At 49.1% G+C, this 27,999-nt stretch overlaps 1 long non-coding RNA gene across 2 annotated transcripts in view; it reads left to right on the plus strand.

Annotated features, from left to right (window-relative positions):
• LOC113983075 overlaps window positions 1-27,999 on the plus strand; it is a 230,161-nt gene that overhangs the window by 144,727 nt on the left and 57,435 nt on the right. For both annotated transcript variants that reach the window (XR_005565292.1, XR_005565293.1), the window contains one exon: window positions 19,961-20,076. This is a non-coding gene — a long non-coding RNA (uncharacterized LOC113983075). The remainder of the gene's footprint in view (window positions 1-19,960; window positions 20,077-27,999) is intronic.

Consider the following 27,999-nt stretch of genomic DNA (forward strand, 5'->3'; position numbering starts at 1 on the left):
GTTTTGGAGAAGAATGGCTCCTGTTACATCTGGAAGAGCCATCTAGTGCAAGGAATTACTCCTGCCATGGAGGATGAACTTATTCCTCCAGTTCCTCCTCACTGCATGGCCTTCTGTGTCCCCTTTTCTGTAGTGCTGTGCCGCTGGCATTTGTGGATGTGTGTGTGCACAGGGAATGCATCTAAGGGTCGCGGACCTGGGAGATTCTGGCCCCATCAGAAGCAGAGGGAGTTGGGCTTCTCTCCCTCCTGAATTTTTTTCCATATGTTGAGGTCCCTGAGGGTTGTGTGACACTCATCAGGACTGAAGGAAGTGGTTTAATCCGCTGCTACTCCTTGGTGCTCATATCTGTCTCTTCCCTGGGCTTTTCTGAGTCAATATCATATACAGGTATGTCAGAAATGAGCATTTTGTGGGTAATCATTTTGATATCTCTGTCAGAGTATCAGTACTCTGTTCTTGCTCTAATGGACAGCCCCTAAATGGTGGTTGTTTGGGCATTTTTGAAGTACTATTAATTTACTTTGCAGTTGCCCTTCTAGATCAGCATCACAATGCTAAATTAGATCTGACCATACAGGGATAAAGTCTCTTTAACCCTTTTGCTCTCTGTTATTTCCACAACCACAAGCCAGTGTTGTTTGTGCCCTGCATTCACCTGGGGTTGTCTGTTTTACAGGAAATAAGGTAAGGTATGTTACGTAACACAGAGCCTCTTCTCCCTGCCTTTGTATGTTACAGAACAAATAATCCATACGCCTGACAAAATTCTGCTCCTGTTGAGTGGCAAACACAGCCACTTCCTATCCAGAAACTGATGATACCAAGGGTCAAAAGGGAATGGTTCCCTCTTGTTTCCATTTTTCCCTGAGGAGATGCAGAAGTGAACCTCTGAAATAGGATGGCACTCTGTGCCCCTTTTCCCTGTAGCCTAGACTTGGTGGTGTGGCACTTACTGCTTCACAGGCAGGAGGGGCAGGCTTTGTTTGCTCTGGGGGGTCTCCTGGCTCTGTCCGTGGCAGGCTCCCTGCCTCCCCGGCTCTGCTGCCCCTGCTGCTCTCGCAGGAGGTCACTGCTGGCCACTGAGCCAGCTCTTTGTCACTTTGAGTCTCCAGGCAGAGCCTGACGTGCCGCTCAGGGGAGCCTCTCCCGACAGCCAAGCTCCACGTGCTGCTCCCTTTGGACAAGTGATTGATTCCTCCGTAATACTCTTAAATGGGAGCTGTATTGGGATCCAGGGCCGTCTCGGGATCAGAGAGACAAGGTCTTTAGCAGTAATTGGGCCACCCTGTGTCAGGTGAACTGCCCTGCTTATGGGCCAAATGCAGATGTCACTTGGTGTGACTATTACTGGGGACGAGCATGGCTGTGAGAGTGTCACTGGGTTGTGGCACAGGTTCTGTCCCCTCACCCGGGAAAGCAGATAGTGCCAGCAGTGCTGAAATCATCGCTTGTGACACTAGTGGTCACGGATCATCAGGGCTCACAGGCAGCAATACAGGCATTGTTTTGTCGTATGTAAAAATCCAGCTGTGCTGGGGAAGGTGCAGGGACTCCCAGCTCCCGTGGCTCTGCCTGTGGAGGAGCACGTCAGGTGCCCTGTCAGCTGTGCCAGGCTGGCGGCGGCCCTGGCCTGGCTATCACGTGGCCATGCTGCAGTCTCATGTAGAACAGCTTTTTAATGGTGTTTACTCTTCCAATAAATACTGCACTAAGCCACAAGTGAGAACGGGAGGACATTGTGAGATGGAGGCAGTGCTGACACTGGGAGAGGTGCTGATTTTCAGGATTTTGGTGTTGGTGTTTGAACGAGGACGTGTCCCTGCAGCCCTGTGCTGCAGCACCAGGGGATGTGCTGCTGTAGAAACCTTCCCACATGATGTCTGTGTCAGAGACACCTGAGCTGGCTGTACCCCTGGTTGGCTGAATTTAGGTATATATCTGTGTATATGAATATAATTCTCTCTGCATATATGTAAAGAGTGACAGAAATGTATTACATGATCTCATATTCCAATCCGAAGGAATAAACTTTTTTGGCTTCTCTGGTGGGTGCTGCTGGTCATCATAAAATCTTACTGCAGGCAGTCTAGGCTGAAATCCTAGTAATGAGGAACTTGGTTCCCTGTGAACCCAGAAGAGTCCCAAAATCCTGCTTTGTCTGTCTGTTATCTCAAAATCTTCACTTCCAGAACTGAAACAAACACATGACTTGTAGTGGGCTCTGACCTTGGCATGGGCTTCAGTGTGATCATGTACCAAAAGCAGACCTGTGTGGTGTTAGTGGTTTGTTAGGGAACGATAATAATTATTTGTCCAGAGACTTTAAAAATTATTTGGAGATAGGTCCCAGGAGCTGTTCTTCTCTGGTTCATCCAGTCAAAAAAATAAATCCTCTTGGTTTCAGCTTCTGAGGAGGGTGCTTAGGGATCCTCACCTGCTCCTGCCTGGCCCCTCTTCCTCATAGTTTCCCCACTGTATCATCCCCTTATCCTTTATTGTCCACGCTGCCCTCTCCCTTCTGGATCCATTCTGGATAGCCAGGCTTTCTTGAGACTTGTGTGCTGCACATTCACTCACAGATGGATTTTGGAGCTGTTTACTCCTGTTATTCTGTTGAGTGTGCCATGGCCTCATGGGTCATAGAGAAAGGATGCAAGTGCTGTTCTCTGTCCCTGCGAGTTGTTCAGTATGTCACTGTCCTGTGGGGACAGGAAATGAGGGGTAACAGGCTGAATAACACTTACCGGCTATTTTCAGTTACTGAAAAATAGTCCTGGTAAATTCTTTGCCCAACATGGGTAGCCGGGAAAATGATTCACAGCCCTTATGGGCATTGCTGTCATTGCTCAGTAGTAAAATGCCAGTTGTGGTGATTTATTCAGCTCCTCTCGTGACTGGGGTGCTGAGCTTCCGCCAGTCCGTGGCTGGGACACGGATAACACAAATGGCACTAATGAGGGAAGACCTCATCAGCTGGAACTCTCATGCTCTCTGGTCACTTGTTCCTTGGGATGCAGGCGAGGCCCTGTAAATAAAACAGGCTCTGCCCTGCCATGGGTGGCATTCCAAGAGCTTCCCTCTGAGGCCTGGGAGCGCCCTTCCACCGGCACTGCTAGGCAGCAGGATCCCAGTGAGCACACGTGCTGCTCCAGGCATTCCTGGCACCCTCCCTAGGCCCTGGCTGCCCTTCCCAGAGGCTGGCAGGCTCTGGAGCATCTGAGTAATCCTCTTGAGCCGACAGACACCTGATCAGCGGGTCTGGGGGGTTTTCATGCAGGCTTATCTCCGATGAAATCTCCCAGTTTTACTTTAATTGCTGTTGGCAACATGTGGTCTCTGATAAAAAACATATTTTCTGTTGAGATTGCATTCATCAGTTGGGCTAATTTTTCCTGGCCCTCCACCCATCAGAGCTTCTTTGGAAAGGGAAACAGCAGCTTGTGGGTTAGCGAATGCCAGGCAACTGAACAAAAAGAGAGAGAGGGAGAGGGGGAAAAGCAGCTCCGAATCTGTTGCAGCGCGTTTACACGGAAAACCCTAGAAGCATTCCTGTTCACCCAAGCCCTGTTGATCCAGTGCATGTTTAGGTGCTGGGATAAGGAACGTGTCGCCCCTGGGGCCCCGTGGCCTTTGCAGATCCACACTCAGACCCTGTGAGGCTCGTTTGGAGCCTCTGCGCCGACAGCTTGTGTGCCTGACACGCTGCCAGCACCAGAAGCTCGCCGGGTATTTCTGTCTTGGCAGATGCACATTCTGTTGTAAAGGTCTGTTCAGCTCGTGCCTGCCTTGTTCCCAGGTAATGCTCAGCACAGGCGGGCAGCAGGATTTTGAGAGCTCCCACTACAGGGTTTTTGCTTGACATGGGGAAAAAAATAGGGGAACTGGTGTGTGATGCAGGGCTGGCTGGATTGCTGTCAGGATGTGATTTCCCAGATGTGCTGATCCCAGCTCTCCATGCCAGTACCTCACAGGCTCTCATGTGAACGCTGTGGGTGACCCTGTGTCTGCACATGATTGAAAAATAAGACAGGAGAAAGGGTATTTGTTGGTGAGGCACCCTGTCACTCACCGAGGACAGGCTTAAAAACCACCCTGGGTTCTTGGGAAGTCACTCCAGAGTTAGCAGGGGGGAGAAGGGGGGAAGGAAGTTCCAGAAAACAGATTAGCATTGGTTTTAAAGCGATGCTGAAATGTTTGCAGGGTTTGCATGCTGGTCTCCATATGTCTCTTTTCAATTGCATGTGCTGGAAGAAAAAATGGCAATGTGTAAAGGGATTTGTTAAAATGGAGAAGGGAAAGCACTGTGTGCTCTGAGACTGTGGGAGAGAGCAGGGACTCTCAGCCCTTCTCTCCAAGGAAAACCAGTGTCATTCCAAAGTCCCTGACATGAGAGTAATAGATAATGGTTTCATGTGAAGCAGCATTCCCGTGTTTTCCCCTGCCCGAGGAACGGCGGAGCACAGCATTGTAGCCGTCTGGTTCCCAGCCCCACGTAACTTCCCAGACCGTTTGAGCGAGGAGCCCAGAGACAAACAGCAGCCTGCTCCCTTCAGGCACCGGCTCCTACAGCCCTGCCCCCCTTTTTTCCCTGTGTTTTTCATTTCTCAACGCAGACCGACTCAGCATTGTGCCAATAGAAGTCCCATTCTGCCCAAATCCAGCCTTCCATCGTGTGCCGGGGATGGCAGCGCTCCCGTTGACTCCGGGGAGGGCAGGCCTGGGCCATCTGTCCCTGCCACTCCTGGAGCCGCGCAGACACACCACGTCCCACATATCCCCCCTCCCAAACCGGAGCCGCTCCCTACAGCAGTGCCTGCATTTCCTGAATGGATTTATAATCCATCCAATACGGTACATTCGGAATGTGTTACAAAAAGGACAGATTTACAGGAGACAATCTGCCTTCATGATGATTGCATATTGTGGCATTTCTAGTCCATATGGATCAGTAAGACTTGGATAGCAGGCATTTGACCTTCAAAATCATGCAAATGTGAAACCAGACTTCCATTTTTTACAGCTGGGAAAGTCACAGTGCGGCTTCTTCATCGTATTTGGGAGGCATTGATTAAAATACAGTTTGACTTCAGAAATTACTGAGATTTTCTTACTGCCTTTTTGCAGAGCTGTGGCTTGAGCTCTTTCTCCCTCCTTCCTCACCCCTTCTGGCTAAGCCTGACTCATTAACGCCTGTGACTCAATTGATCATTTCAGAGAGAAGTTGCTAATTTAGAGCCATGGGCTAACTATAAACAAGACTTTAAACCTTTTTGCTCCCGCCATAGTTAATCTGTGATAATAACTCCTGAGAGCCTCTGAAAAGGTCTGAGTGTGGCTTTCTGTCAGCAGCATTAGGGAACTGTACATTTTCTCACTAAGAAACCTTGGCCGTGCCAGATCCAATCAGGGTGTTGAGAGCAGCTTTAATGTCCCTGGTTCGCAGGAGAAGACCTCTCTGGGAGTGCAGGGAGGCTGGTTCTGCCAGAGCAGGTGTGTCCAGTACACGAGGGCAGCTTGGTCTGGGCCTGTGGCACTTCTGCTGCCATTATGGTTTGCTGAACTGGACTGGGAAGAAAGGGGTGCTGCCTCTGTTTATTATGTGCTCTATATTCCCAGCCTGGGCAGTGCTGGCTGATGTGTTTGCCTGCTTTCACCAACCCTGTGTGATGGAGCCTCTGCGTCACTAATGTCACGGGAAATCCTATACAAACCCCTTCACTGGAATCATTAGGAATTCCCAATTCCTCCCTCATCAAATTAAAAAAATGAAACCCAAGGCAGCTTATCTTTGCACAGTATTTTGGCTAGAGCCTGGAGACGCAATTTAGTTGTACCACATGCTTCCACAGAGCTGTCTCGTGTACTCCAGAAGGAGAATCTATCCTGGCACAGGGCAAAGGGAGAACTGCGGATGCCCAAAACACACGCGTGGGTCTAGTTTGTCTGGTTTTCCATCGATTCTGGTGTGTTTGCATTGGAAATTCTTAGATTTTCCTCCTCTTGAGATTTTTTTCCAGTTCCTCTCTAGTCTTGAGGCACGTACAGAACTTTATGCTGTCTGTAAACACTTCACGGTCTTGTACATAGACAGCCATGGCTGGGTTGGTTCCACAACCCAGGACAGAGTGTGTTTAAGGATAGGCAAAGAGGGAAAGCTTTTATGTGGTCTAGCATAATGTTTTTTAAAAACAATTTCTGTTTCTTCAGTTTTAAAATTAACTCATGGACAGAAGTTTCTGAAGTTTCAGTAATTTAGTGGCCATATGCCACAGAACTGTTTCCTGCTGTGAAATCTGTCATGGACAAAGAATTGATAACAGAAGGAAAACCTACACTAATATCACCAGCTTTGTGGAGAAGAGAAGGAATTTTAGACTCTGGACACTGGCAATCCAGTAATTAAGGCCACTGTCTGCCTTTATCAGTAAAGGAGCACTTGAAAGAAATGTCTTTCCCCAGCAGACGCAGAGGATCCAAAACAAACCCACTGTAGTTCAGGTTACACTCTGCAATATGGGCAGCAATACACAAGGGAAATGTCCTTCCCTGGCCTCACCAGGTTTGGGGGTCTTGGCTGCTCTTCAAGGTGCCATGACACAGTCTTAGTAAACTAAAAGGAAGATATTCCCCCATGACTGTGCAGATTTTACCTCAGCACTGATTTACCTGGATTTACCTTGCTTTGTGTCCTTAATGAAGCACTTGCTCTTCTGTTGTGTCCAAGTAATCCTGACAAAAGTAGCTGGAGAAGGTTGGGGGTTGTTGTGTTTTCTTTCTTTCTGTAAAGTCCCTTTTTTGAAAGAATCTACCGTGGTATGACTGGACAATAAATGGCAGAAAATGATAGGATCATTTTCTTCGGTATTTTCTTAGTTCTGTCACGTTGTGAATGGCACAATCTATTTTTTGTCAGGGATTGAAGCAAACTGTTGTTTTTTCCGTAGTTCTGCCTGTGAGCTGGCAAGTGCCACCATGCAGTGCCCTCCACTCCTGCTCTGCTCCTGCCTCAGGGGATCCAGGCTGGCACTGCCAGGAGGGAGCGGTTGGCCTGGGACTGGAGCCTGGGAAGCCTTTGCCCAGCTCATCAGCACCAGCCCTGGGTAGAGCAGGGAGCTGGCAGCTTCTGGTCCTCTGCACTCAGCTGCACACAGGGTATAAAAACACGGGTGGGGAGCCACTGTGGTCCCCTTGTGCCTCTCAGAGGGGCAGCTGGGCTGGGACCCACTGTTACTGGACTGGGACTGCCCATCAGGGAATACTCCATCCTCAGCCATGTGCTGCGGCATGCGGGGTGTGTGTTGTTATCAGTTACTGCTGACCGGTAAAGCAGCAGACCCTAAAGACAGTGATATTTGCTGGAACGTGTTTGTCAGGCAGCCAGCTTTCCTCTTACAGCAGCTTTGATTCTCCCTAAAGCACTGGGGGGACAGCTAGTGGTGTTTAACTCCTGCTCTCCCGGGATTGTGCCCATTCCCTCAGTCCTCCTGAGCCAGTGGCAGCCTGGCACAAGCCGAAGGCAGAGGGAACACTGAGCCCTGATGCCTGGATCAGGCCCCAGGGGCCCTTGGAACAGCAGGCTCAGAGCTCCATGGTGAGGGACATCCTGGTCCCAGCAGGACTGGAGCTCTGGAGCTGTTGGGGCTGAGTCCTGGGGTGCAGAAGAACGCTCTGGACAGTGCCAGGGTCAGGGCACAGAGCAGCCGTGGCAGGGACAGCCCTGACCAGCAATGTGAGGCTTCCAGAGTCACTCGACTTGTAATTAATGCCTGCAATTAAGTCTGGGTTGTATTTGAAACAGCATAGAAAAAACGGTGGCCTTTCAGTTCTAAAGCGAAGCATAGCAAAACAATTTGTACAACCTCTATTGTTCCTTTTCTGCAGAAAAGCTGTGGTCAATCTGAATGCTTTGTTCTCTGTCCTGTGTTTTCATATGGAAATGAAAAACGTTCAAATGAAGAACTCATTTGAACAGGGAGAATCAAACTGGAAGTTGCAAGGGAGTGAATTCACTTGATCAGAAGTCCCTTTGTCATTTTGAAAAGTGATCTATTGTGCTCAACGGCTCCATTCTGATGAGTTGTCGCTGTGTGACAGGGAGCTATTCCATCAGAATATTCCTGACCAGCTCAGCTAATGTCCTGAGATGGCACTGGGCAAACCTGAGAAGGGCTGGAGGAGTCCTGCAAACCACCATTCCAAGAGCTCAGGCCAGGTTTTCCGAGTGGTCAACAGAATGTGTTGTGTGTCTAGGCCACACTGGTTGCTTGTTCCTGTGTTTGTTTGATATTCAGCTCTTTGGCAAAAAGTGTTTATCTACCAGACAAGATTAATTGAAACCTTGCAAGCGTCAGCTTGACTTTATTCTTCCTCCTGCTGCTTTCTTTTACACATACACACCCACACACATATGGCATCAGTCCCCGCCATTTTGGGGCAGCCCCTGGGTCAGTCCCCGCCATTTTGGGGCAGCCCCTGGGTCAGTCCCCGCCATTTTGGGGCAGCCCCTGGGTCAGTCCCCGCCATTTTGGGGCTCTCAGAGGCCCTGGGTCAGTCCTCGCCATTTGGGGGTGGACTTGTTCCCCAGAGAAGAGGAGACTGGAGTCATGGGTGTGAAGATGAAGTCAGCTGTACAGTTTGTAATCATCAGTGGAACAGGGTGGGCTGCGACCTAGATTTCAAGCTACAAACAAGTATTAGAAGCTGAGAAACCTCCAAAATATTGAGCAGAATCAGGTAGATTTCTTGTTTCTTACCACTTTCTGCCAGCTGCCTGTCCCTTTATCCAGGGCACATATATCACACTTTTTAAGCTGTCCTACTTATTTGTTGTCAGAAGAGCTGCTCCTCAGGGCAGCAGTGAGATCTGATCTAGCTCTTCCACTCAAACTTTGGTGTTTGTTTCCTGTAAAAACCTGCCCCATCTCTCTCCCAGCTCTCCTGAGGTATCTAAGTCTTTTACTGCGTACAGTGGAAGAGGGACTCTTTGAGAACAGAGCACTGGGCTGTGGTTCTCTGGAGGAGTGTTAGCACTCTGTTTTCCGCAGTGGTACCAGTACACATCCAGTTTGTCTCCTTCGTGCCTCTGGGGGAAATTTAGAGGCAGGATTGCTACTGGGGAGAGAAACTGAGCTGCTGTTGTGGATAGAGATAACTGGGTTAATGCAGTATCTGATTCCATGGTGGAGGAAAAATAAGTCATTTTCTTCAGTGCTTAGCTCCCTTCTGATGGGCAAAATCTACCTTGGCAGAATCTGAATTCTTCTGGCTTAACAAGTGTGCACTACATTTTGGGTGATTGGGTTTCCATGGAAATTGAGTGCGCCCATCAGGTTCTGAAATGGCTCCACGTGCAGCCTGGGTTTTAGAACAATTGTTCTCTTGTCATTTTTTTTTTATGCCACCTTTTGATAGAATTGGCCTGTTCTCTTTGTATGTCATGGAACAGCAGTGTCCCAAGCAAACAGACTCCTTGGTGGAGTCATCCAGTCCATCTTTAGTGTTGGGTGGGGCACACCTGGTAATGCTTCTGCTGGTGTATTTGATAAACCAAAACTTTGGCTGCTGTAATGGGATGTAGCTCTGTTACTTCGACAGGCTTGTGTTCCTCACAGCAGTTTAGGGAGCTCAGTTTGTGATTTCCAAGGCCCTCTGTGCAGAGGAGCCTCTCCTTGGCATAGATGGTAATTGTCCAGAAAAATTTTACCAAGTGTCTGCTCTCCACAGAGATGCATTTACAGGCATTGTAAAAGTCCCTGGAGGAGAAGCTGCTGGACTTTGGGGCTGGTAATGGACACTTCAGAGTGTTTGTGTGTGTTTCTTTACAGCTCCAGAGGAGTCATTTGTTTTCAGTGGCTCAATAGTTGTCATTTTTAGAAGGCCCCTAATATATATTAACATAATCTACATTTTAAAAAGTCCTTAGTTATGTATTTACATGACAGATCATAACGGCTCTGAAGGAACTGTTACTGTCTCCTGTGTCCCTCCTAATAGACTTCCACGAGGGATATTTTCCTCCTTCAGGTTAGTGTCTGTGCACCTGAAGGTGAAGGGGCTGACAGTGGTAAGTTGGCCTCTCAGTAGGAGCAGTAACACTGCACTGGAGCTGGGGAGGGAAGTGCTCACCCTCCTCTCCGTGGCTGTGGAAAGCTGTTGTGCATCTGCAGGGTTGTCTTTTACCAGACTGTGCTGTTTGCCTAAATTTGGGATGGTTTGGCCTGTGGGCACAGCCTCAGCTCTGGTGCTGTTCTGCTGGAGCTTTGGCAAGACCGGGGCTGTGTCGCCATGGGTTACAGCCCAGTCCTGCCAGGGCCCCCCTTCCCAGGCCTCATTCCCTGTTCTTTTGCCTATTACCTCCTAAGTATCCTAATAACTCGGGTAAACTGCCGGGACAACAACACGCCACAAATGTGTCTGGAGATCCTGCATCTGCCTGCCTTAATCAGCTTCCTCCCCTGAACAGGAATTTAAATAATGAGTCAATTAACGTTCTCAAATGCCAATGAGATGCAGAAGAGATGGGTGGAGGTGGGAGCAGTGTGAGTCGGGAGCTGTTCCAGCACTGGATTTTACCAGGAGTCACACACTGAGTGCCCAACTGATTGTTTCTGCCACACAAACGTGCCTGCCTGGCACTATTCCTGCTCTCCATGCCTGGATCACCAGGGAAAGGTCTCCTTTTCCAGAGAGCTGTAACGCTTCATGTACAGGGCAGCACAGTGTAGGGTGTGACTTGTCACAGACCTTGTGCACAGACTTCTTTCCGCATTTTGCTCTTTCTAAACAGGAGCAATAACTAAATCAGCACAGTAACTTGTGGGGTTTTCTTTTATTTCACAAACTAAATACATGTTTTTAGTACTGGGAAGTGATTTGATATATAAAAATGGCCAGAAAGAAAAGAGTGGTCCCTAAACTTCCAAGTCTTAACATCATAGTCTGCTCTGTCTTCTCCACAAATTAATTTTGGTTGCTTTTCATTCTCCAGAGGGTTTATGTTATTTGTAATCTTATTTCAAGCAGAACCAGGGAGATAGCATGGAAAATGCCTTTCCTGTGCTCCTCTGACTTGCTAGTTCGTGCTCTTTATTGCTGTAGCAGTGCTTGATGGACCAGGCAATGTCCTGAATGCCGGAGCTTTACTGCCTGTAAACTGCTGGAACACATTCCCTGGTGGTGGGGATTTGCTATCCCAAAAGAAGAGAGGCCTGTTACCCAGCCTTTGGGGGGAGCCTCCCGTGCTGGGTGAGTCTGTGATCACCTCACTCGTGACAGGAGCCCGAGCTGCACGTGGCCATCCGGCCCCCGGGTGAACCACAGTTCACTCAGTTCTTCCTGTTGACCCCCAAAAGGAGTTTGCCGGTGGGGTGCTGGGAAATCTGAAATCTCCACCTCTGTAATCTGTGTATAGAGACTGACTAAAGGCAGTTCTAGGATGTATAGAGGTATAATGCCATGCTCAGAGCTAGGCCAGGGAATGGCAGCTCCATCAGGTCCCAGCAGGCCTCCCCTGCAGTTACTCCTGCTGTGACTCAGAGAAGCCCAGTGCAGAGTTATTCCACCTGACAGCAGCAGCACAGCATCCAGGTAAATAAAGATCACAGCCTGGTTGAGAAATGAAGTTGGACCTCAGTCAGATCTAATCAGGGTTACCTCACCTAAAAACGTACCTGTCAGCATGCACAGGGCTTGGATACCTTCCCTCCTCATGGTGAATTGTGAGTGAGGGTGTGAGGCTCTGTCAGGGCTTGGCGGGGGATTTACTGCTGTCTGGAGTTGTGTAGGGTCAGTCCCTTCAGAGGAGTCCTTCTGTGGGTCTGTGGGAGAAACATGGACACACCTGCCTTGCTGGTTTCAGGCCTTCTGCACTTGGCCCCAGGTTTATTGGTATCCAATGGCCTGCGAAATCACAGATCTTCCCAGCCTCCTCCCTAGGAAGTAACGACCTGTATGTGGAACACATTATCCCTGTCTCTCAGCAGCCCTGCCTAATTGCAATGGGAAATGTAACGTTATCCTTTAAGTTCCCATTTATGAAGCAATTTGCTGTGGAAATGGGGACTGTGTGATGGCCTTTCAGACAGGAGCTGCAGTGCTGGAAAACACACGTAATTTAGCAACTGACACATCCAATTGTAAGGCAGAGGAGGAGCACTGTGATATTTCAGCACCGCTTAAATATTCCCTCATTTGCTTGCCCTGTGTGTGGAATGAGCTGCTGGTTGTTGCTGCAGCCTTTGGACTCACGGGGCAGGTGAAGCCTGGGATGCCGTGGCTGCCCTGCCAGGGAGCCTGATTGCAGCTGAGAGATACAAATTGCTCCAGCTTGGATGTTTGTGTTCAGTCTGGAACTCGTTCAGAGCGTGCAGGGCTTGTTTGCAGGGTAGGGTGGAGTAGAATAGAATGGAATGAAATAGAATTAGGATAGAATAGAATTAGGAATAGTCTAGACTAGAATAGAATAGAATAGACAGGAGTTGGTCAGCTCTGCTCAGGGCAGCGAGTTGGGCTGTGTGCTCTGCAGGGGGAATATGGAATCCAAAGGTAGTGGGCTCAGCCCGGATTTCCAGTGCCACTTCCTGGGCAGAAAATGCCAGGTTGATTCCATGAAATAGGTGAAGCAGACTGCTCACTCCAGTTGTGGTCAGCAGAGCCAGAGGCCAGCCAGCCTGGGAGTCCTGAAAGCTTCTACAGAGTTGGGGAAAGCTCGGGAAGTACCTGCTAAAATTTGTGCCTTTGCACTTTTGTCCAGAGCTGTTTTCTATCCTGCTGGGCATTTTCCCCAGTTGGAGAGCCTGAACCACTGACTGGAATGCTCTGTTGGGCATTAAAGGAATTGGACATTGCTGTGAAGCTGTCGGCAACCAAATATAGACATGAGATGCTTTTCCCTCACCTGTCTTGCCCCTCCCAGCGGCTCAGCTTTCACTGCCTCTCCTGCTCATCTCAGTCATGAAATGGCTTTCAGAAATGCACTTTCTCTACCCAGTAGCCGGAGGTGTTATTTCTACCAGGATAGATTTTCTATCTGTTTTTCCCCTGTGCCTCCATGTGTTATTCCCAGGCGGAGTGAGTGATACACTGCTGCAGCTCGGTGGATTAGTCACTGACCTTTCACTGGGGGATTCTCTGATTTAGCCTCAGTTCACAGTGGAAGTGCAGACGTTTCTTTGCCTGCCAGTGAGTGCAGGAGCTGGCAGATTGCTTCAGAGTTTCTGTGTGTGCTTTTGGGGGTCTCTGCTCTTTATCCATGGCCTTGGGTCTGTGTTTTTAGTGAGTGTGGGGCTTGCTGAGGCAGGGCAAGAAGAGGAGGCTGCCCAGGATCCCAGGGACCATGTTGGGAGAGGAGGGGCCGATATGGTTATAGGTTATTGAACCTCGCTGCTCTGCGTCAGTGACTGACACTGCCCTGTCAATACCAGCCCCAAGCATGGGGCTGCACATGTCTGCAGCTCCAGGTCCTGTTAGCCAGAGGATCCGAGTCTCTAGAAGAGCAAGGGGTGCACTTTAACACTGTCAGATGCAATCAGAATAACCTGGCTTATCATACGGATTTTTCCTCCTTTCATTCAGAGGCTAAAGAAAAACCCTTGGAAGAAGCAAACACGAAAGCCATGCTCTGAGTTCAGGCTTTGGGGGTGTTGCTGTGCTGGGGTGACTTTTCAGGTCTGTTTTGTCACGAAACACTGAAAAGGAACATGTGCAAGAATCTGTCTGTTTACCTGAAGTCAACTAAAAAGAAGTTGGCACGTGTTCCCTGTGGGATTGGAAAGGAGGGCTGTAGTGGAGAACTTGTTGCCAGGAGATGGATATCTATCGCTAAAACATGCTCTGGTGCTCTGGAGTGTCCTGGTCTTCACTCCCACAGCCTTGAGGTAAAAGGCACAGAATTGGCGTGAGCCCAATGGGAAGTGTGGACATGGAGGGTGGCACAGGGCTGGCTTGGGCTGCTGGCTTGTTGAATGTCACTGTGCTCCAGGAAACCGGAAACAAATCCGACAGTGTCTGCAGGAGTCTTGTGGAGCAGCTCTGTTTCATGTGGAAATAGGGCATAAACTGGGTGCAAGCTCCCTGGCCCTTTCTTCAAGATGGTTTGGGAATCGCGTGTTTCTGTGGCTGTCCAATACACTGCTAATTAGCAATATATACCCATAGTGGCATGTGCAAAAGCTTTTTGTGAATTGAAGGTACAACTTACCTGACTAGCAAAGTCACATAGGCATTTCCAAATACTTCCCAAAATAATGTCTGGGCATCTCTTCCAAAGGGAATTGAGCACAGGGTTTGCTCCCTGTGAGGAGGAACTGCCAGCAGTGTGATTTATGGACTGCTCCTGGAGTCTGGGGATCAGGAGCACACTTGAGAGGTGGAAGGAGGGGGGCAGAGGGCAGACCTGACCATCAGGTGTGTTAATGGAGGACAGTCCATCATGTCACTAATGATGGCAGTGACACTTCATTATGCTGCTGTTGTATCTGTGGCTGGTTCTGGGGGAGGAGGAGGAGATGCTCTTTGTGTCTGTAACCCACTGTGCCATGGCATCAGTTCTGCTCCCAGGGCACCTCACTTACCTGAGAACGTGGGATTTCCCCCTGGATTATTCATCCTTTCTTTGCTCATTTGGGTCGGGTTTTTTGTTATCGTTGTGGCTTAGGCAAATGCAGGCATTAAAGGGTAATAAAAATCAAAGGCAGGCTCAGCCACCTGAAGGGATCCTCAGAGAACTGGGACAACCAAGACGAAACTGGGAGTCCCTGTCAGCTGGGAGCAACACAGACTGCAGAGCCAGGTGTGAGTTCCTGCACCCACAGGAGAGGTTGCGTGGGTTAGGGAGCCTGAGTCCTGTGTCCACCCTCTCCTGGCTGGTGTTCTGCTCTGTGTTGTCCCATGTCCCTTTCCTGGCTGGTGATCTCCTGTTCAGGTCGTCTCATGTCCCCACTCAGGTGCCAGCAGGGCCGAGGTGCTGTCCCCAGTCACTGTTGCACTGGCTGAGAGCTCCATCCCTGCTGTGCTCAGATTTGGGCTCCGGTGAGGTGCTGGCAGCCTGGCTGTGTCCAGCTCTAGCTTTCAGCTAAAATCCAAGGGAACAGTACCTGGCTCATGCCTTACTTGCTGCATCTCCATTTTCTCTGCATTTACCTGTGCGTGCACGTTTCATGTTGTTTGTCTTCTCCACACACCTGGGCTGAGCTCTGGGCTCTCCATCACCCCCAAAATCAGCCTGGGGGGTCAGCAGATTTACACGGGAGCTCTCCCAAGCTGAGCTGGGGTTTCTGAGGCTTTACTGTCCCCTTTGGCTGCCTGTCTCCTGCGTGATATGTGGAGGGGCACATAAAGACTGGAGATTAAAAAAGAAAAAAGTTATGGTTTCTCTGTTGGAATAAATCCAGAGCCAAGTGCTGCTGGTGTGTGAGTGGAGGGCAAGGCCAGGTGGGCCGGAGGAGCCACGGCACTGAGGGGAGCGGGGCTGCCCTCCCAGCCCCGGGAACGCGGCAGTAATGGAACATAAGTGCTCCTGCAATGGCACTGGATCCGTGGCAGCTGTTTGTTCAATGTTTCATGCTTTTAGCCACATCTGCTCCAAATGAGTGTTAATATTGCAGTGGCATCCACTAAGGATGGGCTCTGTCAGCTCTGCTGAGCATCAGGCTGACCCGGGTGACAAGGAAAGAGCAGTTCAGCCCACAGTGCTCCCTTTCCCTCCACCCCCCTTATCCGTCTCGCCTGGCTCCGCTCCACCAGAATGCCTTCCCTCCCCTCCGAGGGGGGAAAGAAAAGGGAAAACTAAGGCAGTGACTCTCAAGGAGAAAAATTGCATTTATTCCTAGCACCCTGTCCAGCAATGTCAGATAACAGTTTATTCATCCCCTGGCCCCTGTATGACATTGAAGCATATCAACAGTGACAAAAGTATATTGAATAATTATCTTGAAATTAATACATTATCCCAAACTTAAATAAATGTCATCTGATCAATATATCTTGGAATGGAAAGGGAAGAGAATGTGAAGGGCATCGCTTCATTATTCATTAATTTTAGAGTAATGTAGGCAGATGAAATGGTTATTTCAGAGCACTGCTATTATACTCACTGGCATTTTAAATAACTCCCAAGATTTAACAGTATATATTCCCTTGTCGAAGCAGCTTACCCTCGTTAACACTGTGGGTTCCAGAATTCTCTGCTTGACAGTGCTGGAAAAGACCAGAAATAGTACTCTGATCCCATTCTTTGGGTGTTTTTTTCCTTTATTCTTTCTGGTTTTTTTATGGCTTAAGAGATCCAGTTCCACTCTTATCAGTACAGTGTGCACTGGTATCAGTCCAGTTGAAACAGCTGGGCAGGAATGTTGAATTCCTGGGATGGAAGGTGACCCCATTTTATCCATATGTACAGCTCTGGCTGAAAACCAAGCTGCTGGCTGCAATTTTCTCCTTGAGGAGATCGGACAGGGCTAGTGCTCCCCCATGGACATGGCCTTTCCTCCTTTCAGTGACCATTGCAGAGCTAAAGGGATCCACAGGAGCCAGTCCGGAGTACACATCTGTAGGATAATAAGACCAAGAGTCCACATTGGCAACTGGTATAAAACTTGTTGTCAGAGTTGAGTTTGTTAACTGAGGGACACCCCAGCTGAGAATCCGGCCTGATGGAGCTCCGTACCTGTGCTGGCAAGTGCGGAGAATGGCTGGGGCATCTTTTGGTAGGAAATCGTGGGTGATCAGGTATGGCAGGGTTGGGATGGCAGAGCCTTGCTGGTGTGAGAGGAGAAGCCACAAGCCTGCCCTGAATCTGGTTTAGGGCAGTCACCTCTGTGGTAGGTGGTTTGTTTACCTCGTGCAGATCTGTGGAGGGGAGTTGCCTCGATCATCCTCCAGCATAATCAACTCCTTGTTTTTCCGAAGCGTCAGTTGATCTTTGGTCTGTCTAAGATAAATCTTAGCTTTGTGTGGAAACACAGAAGAATTTTAATGTCTAGAAAATCATTAAAACAAGGCTTAAAGTTGAGAGAAGCCACTGTGTGTGTGTGTATGTGCGCGTGCTTGTACAGGTGTGTGTGTACCTGCAGGGTGTCGCAAGGACCTGAGTGCTGTACTTAGAGAAACTGAAGGATGTTCCTGTGTGCGGCAGGGGAGACAATGATTTATTTCTCATGGGAACAGAATGAGGAAAGAGAGGAAACAATTGCAATAAGCCAGCAAAGCAGGGCCCGAGGTGCTGATAAACTGGAGCCTTTTGGAAACAGGAGGCACACGCAGAGTGTCACCGAGGCGTGCCAGGCCCAGCAGCACAGGGAGCCATTTGAGTGTGTTTCAGGACAGAATATTGAGAAAAAATAGAGTGAGCAGCAGAGCAGGTTACGTCCAAGAGCAGGATGTGTCCTCTGGGTGACTTGGCGGCTCGGCTGATCCTGCAGTGTGTGTGGAACAGTGGGCCTGCACCCAGAGCCCTGCTTTGAGAGCCCTTGCTTCGCCTGGCCCTGCCTGGGAGCTGCAGTCAGAGCTGGAACATCTGTGTTTATTTTGCATGACAAACTTGTTCCTGGGCTCTGACAAAACGCGTGCTGGTCTGGGACTGGGGTTTGGGCTCCTTGGCAGGGCTGTGCCGGAGCGCGCGGCTGGCCCTGCACTGCTCTATAATACATATTACATGACTTCATCCATAGTTAATGACAAGTGTGCTATATTTTTAATCTTTATAGCTTTATTGTGTGCAAGTGGTTTTAATAATTGGTGCTGCAGGATGGTTACTCCCCAGAATTACCCTGCAAAATTGCTGTGTTTTCAGCCTTCAGTTGCACAGGTTGTAAATTATAAACTTGGGTAGGAATAAACTTGGCTCCTTCTCCTTGCTCTGTGGAGATGCCAACCTGTAACAGCAAAAAGATACATGCTGGCAAAATTTCCTCCCTGAAGCTCTCCTTGTCCTGTCTCCTCAGCCTGTGTGGGGAAGGAGGCCCCCAGTAGCCCCAGCCTGTGCTTTGTGTGTCAGACTGTGAGCAGGAAAACAAGTGCAATGAAGCAGGGATGGTGGTAAGGGGCTTGGGGGCTCCATGAACCCCCCAGCTCCTCTAGGGCTTTCCTCGGTCTCCTTCTCATGTGGTGCACAGGCACTGCTGCCAGAATACTGATAAACAAGTGCATCTAAGTGCCTCTGTTGGTGCCCAGAGCCTGCACATCCCTGCTCTGGGGCTCTGGAACTGGGCTGGTGCTGAGTCACAGCCTCGGCACCTCGTGTGGAGTCTATGCTCTGCCATTCTCTCGTCCTGTCCTGCTGCCCGGCTGTTCTGAGGGCTGGGCTTGGGCTGCTGCTTACCAGCACAAGGCAAATACTCTAAACAAGCCTGAGGCAAACAGCACCTTTATTTAAAAAAAAAAAAAAGGAAACAAAACTGGGCAAAGGTGTTCTGGTGGCTTCCTGCTTCGGCTGGTTTGTGTTGTTTGGCATTTCCCAGCTTTTTCATTTTTGGGCACATCCCCAACAGGATGATGACAGTGAGCGCCTCACCTTCCCTCACGCACTCGGGTGATGAGGGAAGGCTGTGTCCCTCTCCCATGCTGCTGTGGCTCCTGGTTCCCACCCCAGAGAGCTGGGGCCTGGGCACTGGGGCAGCCCCCTCTAGGGCAGCTCTCTGAGCTGAGTGTTTGTGTCCAAAGCCCCATGCACAGGCAGTGCTCAGCATCCCGTGGAGCACTCTAAGGATAGCAAACAAACAGCAGCTCTCCAGAGGCGGCAGCGCTGGGATGGCCTCAGGTAACAGCAGCTCCTTTGATCCCGCTTGTTGCCTTCAGCCTCCAGCTGCCGGCGACGTTCCGCTGCCTCTGAAACCCTGATCACCCGTGGGCAATATCCACCTGCTGCAGTCCTCGGAGCCAGGCAGGGGATGTGAAATGTGCTGCTGGGGTGCCTGCAGGAGTTACTGGAATAGCTGATGATCAGCCTCCAGGAAGCTGGCAGTCAGGGGTGGTGGTGTCAAGGGCCAGGCAGTTCTTCCAGCACCACACAGCCTGCAGAGCGGAGGAGTCCTCGGCTGGGGACAAGCTCAAGTCCTACCAGCCAGCTCTGCTTTAAAACAACACAAAAACCTCCCTTGAATTACTGAGTTTCTTGTTTACGTTATTTTGGCCTGGGATGAAACCGCGTCATTGTCAATGACATTTTAAGCCTTACGTTGACACAATGAGGTGTTAATAACTGCAGCAAGGTGAAAAGACACAATTCATAACAAATAAATTACGTAATGATTTTACACTTCCTTCCTTCACCGAGAAACACTGAAGACACATGAGGTTCTTAAGAAAAACATACATCTCTTAACTCCTCAGGTAGTACTGGATGCAAAGAGTTTTCCACCTGAGCTTTTCAATGCCAATTATTTGCTTTTCATGCCTCGCTCCATGTGTAGGGATGATAAACCTCTAATTGCGGGGCAGTAACTGGTTTTGCAGGTGGCCGTGCATTTCCGGGGTATCTGTGGATACAAGTGAAGTAAAGCTTTTGGGGAATCTTTATTGTTTGACCCAGTGCTTCAGCAAGTGTTTAACTTGTGTCGGTGGCGCAGGCATGTGTTGAAGTGATTTTAGAATGTGAATGTTAATGAACTGTTGAAAGGTGAGCAGTGGCCATAACCCAGTCTGTTGCTTATTGGTTTTATTAGCCTGATGCCTGGAGGATGATGAGAGCAGGCCCTCCGCAAACAACACAGTGAGGGGCTCGCTCTGCAGGGCCTTCTGGCTCTGGAACCTGCCATGGCGGAGCAGTGGGAGCAGAGGAGGGGGCTCGAGGAGCTGTGCAAAGAGAATTCCCATTCTGCTCATGGGGGCTCATAATTGATTGTTCTGTTTAGTACAGAAGGTTAAAGTACGATTACATTTCTCATAGAATGGAATATTTTTGATCATTAAATGTTTGAGCATTTCCCTGTGGCTTGGCTAACCCTGCACGTTCCTTTTGCAGGGTGTTGCAGGGCCTTGTATCCCAGTCACCTCCTCTGGATCTCCAGTGACCTGGCACAGCCACAGCAGGACCTCCCAGGTGACTACTGTGAGGCACAGCCAGAGGTGAAGACAGAGGTAGGAGGTATTCTAGCCTTATTTACACACTAAACACATTAATAGCCTGAATAAAGCACACAAATGGGCACACTAACACTGGGTGAAATGCATAGATGGACACACTAACACTGGGTGAAATGCATAGATGGACACGCTAACGCTGAACGAAGCACACAAACAAATGCAAACATTGTGACTCCAAATGCATTCCGGGACATCCATATTCCTCCAACGGCTGGAAAAGCGATCCTGTTTGAGCAGCGCTGGACTGAGGAAATTAAGGTAAGAGAGTGGGGGATTAAAATAAAAATAAAGCAGCTTTTTTCTGCGCGCGTGCTTTTGTTGTTTCCTTTTGGATGCTGTGATTTCCATTTCACTTTGTGTCTGTTGCCAATTCTGCAGAGCACTGGTTCATTGTGAGCACTTGTCGCAGTGTGTGTAATTTCTAACTGATGGTGTCCAATTAGTTTCAGTTAACATATTTGTGGGCTGCATTCAGATGTGTGGTCAAGACCACCTGATTTGATAAAGACTTTGTGTGGGGTTTAATGTGCCTTGTGGAGCACACTGGGGGTGCTGTGCCCGCACGGCGCTCGCAGCCCTGCTGTGCCACACGCTGTGCTCGGCCGAGAGCTGCTCACACTGAGGGCTTTGAGGGAGTTCTCCTCACTAATTAGTCATCCTGTGTGCAACAAATAAGATTATCACTGTTTTTGATTGAAATTTAAAACCCTAATATGGCTGTGCTTGATGGAGGGAGAGCGGGTTCAATAGTCCTTGTTTCCAGTGTTCGCTTTCACACAAGCCATTCCATGTTAGTGCTGTGTGTGCTTGTCTTACCTGAGACCAGTTGCAGTGCCTGTTTTAACCAGTGCTTAGTGGTCCTGGAGTTGGGACCTCCTGTATGACACAGGGGAAGCCTGGAGTCCACATCCTGGCCTCTGTTAGCATTTCTGACAATCCATGTGGGTATGGTGTCTGGGAAATGAAACTTTGGGAAATGTCTTGTGGGCAAGAGCTGCTGCTGTTACTGAGGTACTGATTCTGAAGTGGTGTCCTGAGTGACATGGGAATTGTACAGGTCAGGGCTTCAGTTGCCTCAGTGCTGGGCAGAGGGCAGGTATGGGGTGGGGGCACAGCCTGAGCAGGGCCATTGGGCAGCACCGGGGACAAACCGGGGCTTGTGTGCTGAACTCACAGCTGGGCTGTGGCAAGTGCTGCCTAAAACACAGGTGTCACGTCTCAACCCTTTTCAAAAGCACAAAGAGACAGGTAAAACTGTATAGGGTCCCTTGTAAAGAGGGGTGTATCAGCTCACCCACAAAGTCAGGTGTGAGGGGAATCTTGCCTCAAATACTAAGACACCACAAAGTGTCATCATTAGAAAGCACGTTTCTCCTCTGGTAGAATGCAAATTAGTTAATAGTTTCTAGCAACCAAAAATGTACTAAAGCATGATTTGAGCAGGAATGAAGCCACCAGCAGTGCTGCCACCTCTTTGACAGCTCTTCTAATCACCATAGCTTTATCAAGAAGTGTTAAGTTGTATTTTTTTATTGATATTTAAGAATAAATTCTTACAACATCATCTCTATAAAAGGTTCATCACAGACCAAATACCGCTCTAACCTTTTAAGCTTCTACAGTAAAAACTGTCGTCTTTATTTATCTAAGTTTGGGAGAGATACAAATGTAATCATAACCCCCAAGGCAAAATTTTATGGCAGTTTTCAGAACTCCTCTCTATAAAAACTACTCAAACCTACCAACATAAAAGCTCCCAATAAAATTTGCTTTAGATCCTAGTCATAAAACATGAATATCTTTCCCTGGTCCTGGAGCTACAGGTGTCCAGTTGTGAGCCCTGGTTGCTTCCGGCTCCCGTGGCAGTGCCAGGCTCCCAGTACCTGCTGGGTCACATGGGTGATGAGGCAGGTGCTGCACCCTGAGCTGTGCCTTGGCTCATCCCAGCACAGTCCAAGGGCACTTGGACTTGCGACCAGGCTGGTGGTGAGTGAGGGCACAGGACATGTGGTTAGCCCATGGCTGGACCAATTCTGGTATGATAATGAGAAAAGTCACTGGATATGCAAAGAATCATACGATACAAATAGCTCGTGGCTGAAGTAGAACATTTCAGACAGGCAGTAATGTAGCATGTGGGATTCTTCTCCCTGTTACTTGGCGGTTTGAACATTGGGGATCTGCACTGGCTTGCAAGACTGGTGGCCCTTTGGTCTTCGGTGACATAGGAATCCATGCGTTAGTGGTTGCTTGAATTAAAGAGTCCTTACTGCATAAGCTGCCTATTTGCATGCACAGTGTTGGCAGCAGGTGGGAAATTCTGTATTTACATTTCAGCTGAGACCCTCAATCCATACCTGCGTGCTGTGAGGCTGGGTTGGGCTGGAGGGAGCCAGGCTGGCCATGTTCTTGAAATGCATAAATCTCTGCAGATTGGGGCTTTAGTGGATTCCTGGCAACTAAAGGCACATGCTGTATCAGCCTAGATTAATTTGCTTTTACTATGCAGGGTGGATTTAACCCCCCTACCTTACTCCAGGTGGTTTCTGTTGAGAGACTGAACCTGTTCTTCCAACTGCAATTAGGAGAAAAGTGAACATAGCACAAAGCTGCTGCTGACAAAGGAGAGCAGAGGCAATTCCCAGGTGATGTGTTCTGTGAAATAAAAGCACAGTCGCCTTGTTTGGGGTGCATTCCTCAATGCATTCCGGAAATGTCATGATAAGTAGGAACAACTTAGTGTAAAACTGTGCTTGGGTGGAAGTATTTTTCTAAGGCAAAAGTACTAGGACGTTATTTCCTAAAGCTACTTTCTCCAGGGACTGCAGGAGGCTGGAGGTGGCCCAGAAAGCCTCCAGCTGGCGGCCCACATCTTGTGCTTGCAAGGCTTGGCCTTGCTTGTCATTCCAGGCACCCGCCGTGCACTCCGGCTACTCAGTATTTGGGAAAAGTGAAGTGGTTGCTGGTCTCAGCTGATGGTCCTTGTGAGGAGGGTAGGAGCCTACATCCCCTGTCTGTTGGGATGCTTCCTGCACACTGGTGCTTCCCAAGGGCTTTTCTGACTCCGTGCGTCCTTCTGTGGAGACGCCATTGGGAGCTCTTGAATTGCTTGGCAGGGGCAGTCAGGGAGATGGGGTAGATCCGATAGTTGCATAACATGTGTAGTTAAAGCTGTGATTCATGACAGGGCTTTTTTGTTTATCTTAAAGTAGACTTTAATTACTGTTGTGCCTTCCCATTTATATGTGATGTATGGAGTTGGCCCTGGGACCATTCCCAAGCCAGCTGTTAGCGCTGTGTTCCTATCTCCCTGTCTCTGCTCCATTGGAGAGTCTGCGTAGTCCTATCTGCTGGATCTGTGGTTATTGGTTAACTCTACATTATGGACACTGTCTGACGTGGAAACTTCTCCTCGGTGCCCGTCTGAGTTATCACTTATTTTAGGTCTGGGGGATCTTTCCTATGTTCCAGTTAAAAAGATACATTTAAGAGTGAACTTTTAGGTGTGTTTATGAAAAAGATTCAGTGAAAGGAGGCTTTTTCTTGGCTAAAGGACTGAAAAAATGATGCCTTCTCTGGCTGCACGGGCAAAACTGCACAGCAGCCACCAGCTCTTCCTTGCTTTCCTTCTTCCTGGCAGTCCTGAGGGAGCCCAAAGTGCAGGAGTCTCCCTTGAGTCCTAAATGGCCTTCAACATCCATGTCCTAATGAAGCAAAGTTAAAAATCTGTACTAAATTAATGAGACTGTTCCTTGCAGTGGCAACCATCCATATACTCCCTCTTATGGCACCTTTTAATTATTGTTACTAATGATAGAGGTTTTGGGTCACTGCTTTCAGAAAGGAGCAAACCATGAGACTTGTTTCTCCCAGAAACAGGCATCCTGAGCTCCTGAGGCACATAGACTCTGAGGGGACAGGAGGCAGAACAGGGTGTTGGCAGGTGCAGTTTGGGGACACAGGGCTGTGCTGACTCTGTTGATAAACAGAGCTGTTCATTCCTGATACCTTTTGTACCCATTACCTCTCACCAGCTCCAAAGGCATTTCGTTTTCCCTCAGTTTTGGCATGGGATCAGAGGGTGGCTCTCAACCTCTGATCTAAATAAATACTCGTGATTCGAGGCGGTGCTGTTTGCATTGTTTGTTGCTCCTGGCAAAACAAATGTTGATCTTACAGCATGGCCATTAATATTTTGATAAAGTAATGAAACCACCTGGATTTTGGGCAGAGCCAGGCTGCTGTATGAGGGGCCTGTTAACTCACAGACCTGGGTGAGGAAACCCAGCAATGGCAGGTGAGTCTGCAGTGGCATTCCCAGCCTGGAAGGTGGGAGTGCAGGCTTGTCATCATCCTGTGTGTCCTGGTCAGGTGCTGCTCAGGAGAGAGCAGCGAGTTCCCAACCCCGTGTGCTCCTGGGCAGAAATAGGCCTTAATGGTTTTGGTTTCTCCTGTGAAAATAACCAGGTTTGTAGCAGAGTCTGAGGTGGGTGACTCCTTTGGGCGTTAATCCTCACAAGATTAGGGGAGGTAGGAAGAAGCTGTTCACAGCCTCCTCTGTGCTTGCACTGAGTGGAGGTTTCCATGTGAGACTTGTGGAGTTGTTGATGGCCTGAGCTCCCCGTATCTCTGCTGTACATGGGGCTGTCGGGCACCTTTTGTGAAGGCTTGACAGCATCAATACCAGCATTAGAGCTCCTTGTGCAGCTTATGAGGACAGGATGGGTGGGATCGGATGCAGAGCCATGTGAGAAATTGGGCAAGGTCACTGCCATTTTTTTCCTGGCTCTCACAAAGGCCGTGCTTGCTTCCCTGATTCCTCACACAGGGACATGAATTTTTCAGTGCTGCTGCGACTCAGTTGGCAGGATGAGTAAAGAACCCCTGGGGCTGGCTCTGCCTTCCTGACAGGTTGGGGTGATTCCAGGCAGAACTCCCAGACAGCTGGGGTATCAGGGCAGGGGTGCTGGCATCCCCTCTGAAGGCCCATCTCTGTGGACAGACACTCCATGTCCACGTGCTCTGCGAAGTGGTCTGACAAATGGCAGTGCCCACACAGGGCACTGCAGAAATCGGGCTGTCCTGCCTGATCTCTGATCTCCAGTTTCATTTTCCCTTGCTGCTGCTGCCTCTGACTGTGGGAGCAGAAAGTGAACCTTCCCCAAATGTCTCCCGATCGGCACCTGGAATGCAGTTGCCGCTGGATGAGCTCGTACTGCCCTCGAAGCTTGGCTGGACCCTGAGGAGCCAGGCTGTGAGGCTGCTGGGTGAGGGGCTGTGCCAGTCCAGCCCCTGGCAGCAGCACTGCAGGAGTGGGGGGCAGCAGGAATGGGGCGAGCAACCATATTGCAACTCCCAGAGTCTCTGTGGCTCCATCACTGCTCCAGCCGGGAAATAATCTGCACCAGACTTGTTTCCTGGCATCGATCAGCTCCCTCGATGCCAGCTCTGATGTGTAGGCTGGCACATTGCAGGAATGGGGGTGGAGCGGGTGGAAGCAGTCGTGGCTCCGTCGCCTCTGCCCTGACCTGCTGTGGCCTCCACTGGCTCCATGAGGATTTTCTCCTCAACTAGACATCGAGCACAAGACATCCCCTTTTCCCATTGGGTTACACCATTTCCTTCCCTTCCTCTCTTTACTCATGTTGCTTACAGACACAGAGTCCACTGTGATCTCCCAGGTTAAAGCCAAATCGTTCCCATTCCACCGAGGGTGGTTCATATTGGAAGTGGGAAGTTGCTTCCACTGAGCTGCTCATGGTGTTCTGCCCCAAAGCAGGTCCAGTTGGGAAGAGCCAGTTTTACACAAGTTAGATTTAGCTGCGTTCCTCAAAAGCCAGTGGAGGTGTAGCAGCAACGTGTAACTGCCAGAGCCAAGTTTGCCACAGGGGCTTGACATGGGAGTGAATTCCCGTGGTCTTTTTGCTTTACAGTGAAGGCTGGCTTCGTGCTGCTCCGCGTGCGAAGTGGGATTTGCCTCGAGCTGTGTTTTCAGCAGGGCTCGAACACGGAAGTTCTCACGAGGCGAGACCTTCCTGTGGTGGGGGGGCTGTTCTGTCTGTACTGCAGCAGGACACTGAGCTTGTGAGAAATGGCCTTTGGCAAAATATTTCCATCAGGTTTTTCAATGCTCCCACTCTTTCCAAATATCCCCCAGTTCAAATGTGGCACGGGTAAGCCAGCAGCTGACAGGACAGTGTTACCATGGGACGTCCCCTCTGCACCAGAGCCGGGCTGTTCCATGCAGAGGAGGCGGGATTGTGCCTTATCATATTAACTGTGGGACCTTCTACCTGGAGATGAAAGAACAAAAGCCTGGGCAGACAGTTAATTATAGCTTCAGCTTCAGAAGCAGAGTTAATGAATTTTAACGTGCCTCAATTAATAACTAATTGGGTTTTGCGCCTCGGCTGTGAGTGGAACTGGAGGGGTGTCCAGGAAAAAAATGGGCTAAAGATGAGCAATTTTAATTGAAATACTGTGGGATCCTTGTACAAGCAAATGGTACCTGGTGTTATTATATGGCTTGAATGTAGAGGGAAATCAAAGGGGAGATTGTTTCCAAGAGGAAACAAGTGGCAGCATTACAGGGCTGACAGGGCACAGCATTATTGTGTCACCTGTACTGTGCAGGTTGGACAGTCCCCAGCTCATGTCATTATTGTGTCACCTCTACTGTACAGGTTGGGCAGTCCTCTATTCACATTATTGTGCCACAGGGGGAGTGAGTCCTGCAGGCACACCAGGGTGTTCCACCTTGGAGTTCCAGGAGTCAGAGAATTTTTTAGGTAGAAGAAATAACACGTAGCATAAATTTTTTTATACTTTAGGCTGGAATGTGCCTGGTAGTGCTATTGGTCTAATGAGATATTTTATGTCTTTTTCTGTGGAAAGAGGATTATTTTTTAAGCCCACAGTTAGGAGAATGTCCAGTGTTTTGCTGTGATTAGCGTTAATTCAGGCTCTGGTGGGCAAAGAGGTAAAGGTAACGAAGGTTAAATTGTGCTTGCAGTAGTTTAAAGGAGCAATAAATCCTGGAGAGGTGCAGAAATAGAAGAACACTCTGCATCTCAAGCAGCAGAAAATTGTTGTCTTTTGAATTTGGTGCTCTGAGTATGAAGGAAGAAAGGAAAATATATCTATATGCTGTTCTCCTTCTTCAGTACCCTTTCCAGGGAATATTTATCAGCAACCTCAGCCACCAGGCAGGAAAACACCCAGAAGCCAAAGTGCAGCTTTAGTTTGTTTTGTTTTACTCTTTCTTTTTTTTTTTTTTTGGCTGGATTTGAACCCCCTCAGAGAGAACATGGCATAATAAGAAGAGAAGAAATAATTAATTTGTTCAATGCTGCATTGTCAGGCACCGACCCTCCACTGACAACTATTTACACCGGGCTGCTCATCATGCCCTTCACAACTGCTGCACAATAAATAATAAAAGATTAAAACCTTAAACCTGGAAAACTTAGGAAAAAAATATTAGAAAATTTTATTTCAGATTATAAAAATCCATGAATGATTTACTTTAAGGGACAATTTCATTGCTGCCATGTGCAGGAACTAATGATCGCGGAGGGCTCCGGATTGGTGAGAAGGCTGCTTGGGAAACATAGTCATGGGTAGGTGATAAAGTCCTCCTTGCTCCTGCGCTGCCTCACTGTCACCGTGATGGCTTTCACCGTTTGTTACAAGAAAATGATGGGCCGTGTACATATTTATACCTGGATGGCAATAACATTGGCAATAACCCTCTGGGAGCGAGCCACCTTGTTTTAGGGAGCCAGCTCGCTCCCCGGTGCCAGCAGCCCTCACCCTGCGTGCGGGGTGTGCATGGGGTCCAGTGATGGACATTTGCAAGGGCATATATTCTTTGTCGTGAAGGGTGCTGCTTAAACTGGGAACAAGCACCAAGCGTGC

Source organism: Pipra filicauda, unplaced genomic scaffold (genome assembly GCF_003945595.2).
Source record: "Pipra filicauda isolate LSUMZ 115617 unplaced genomic scaffold, ASM394559v2 scaffold451_size532456_pilon, whole genome shotgun sequence".
Taxonomy (NCBI): Eukaryota; Metazoa; Chordata; class Aves; order Passeriformes; family Pipridae; genus Pipra; species Pipra filicauda.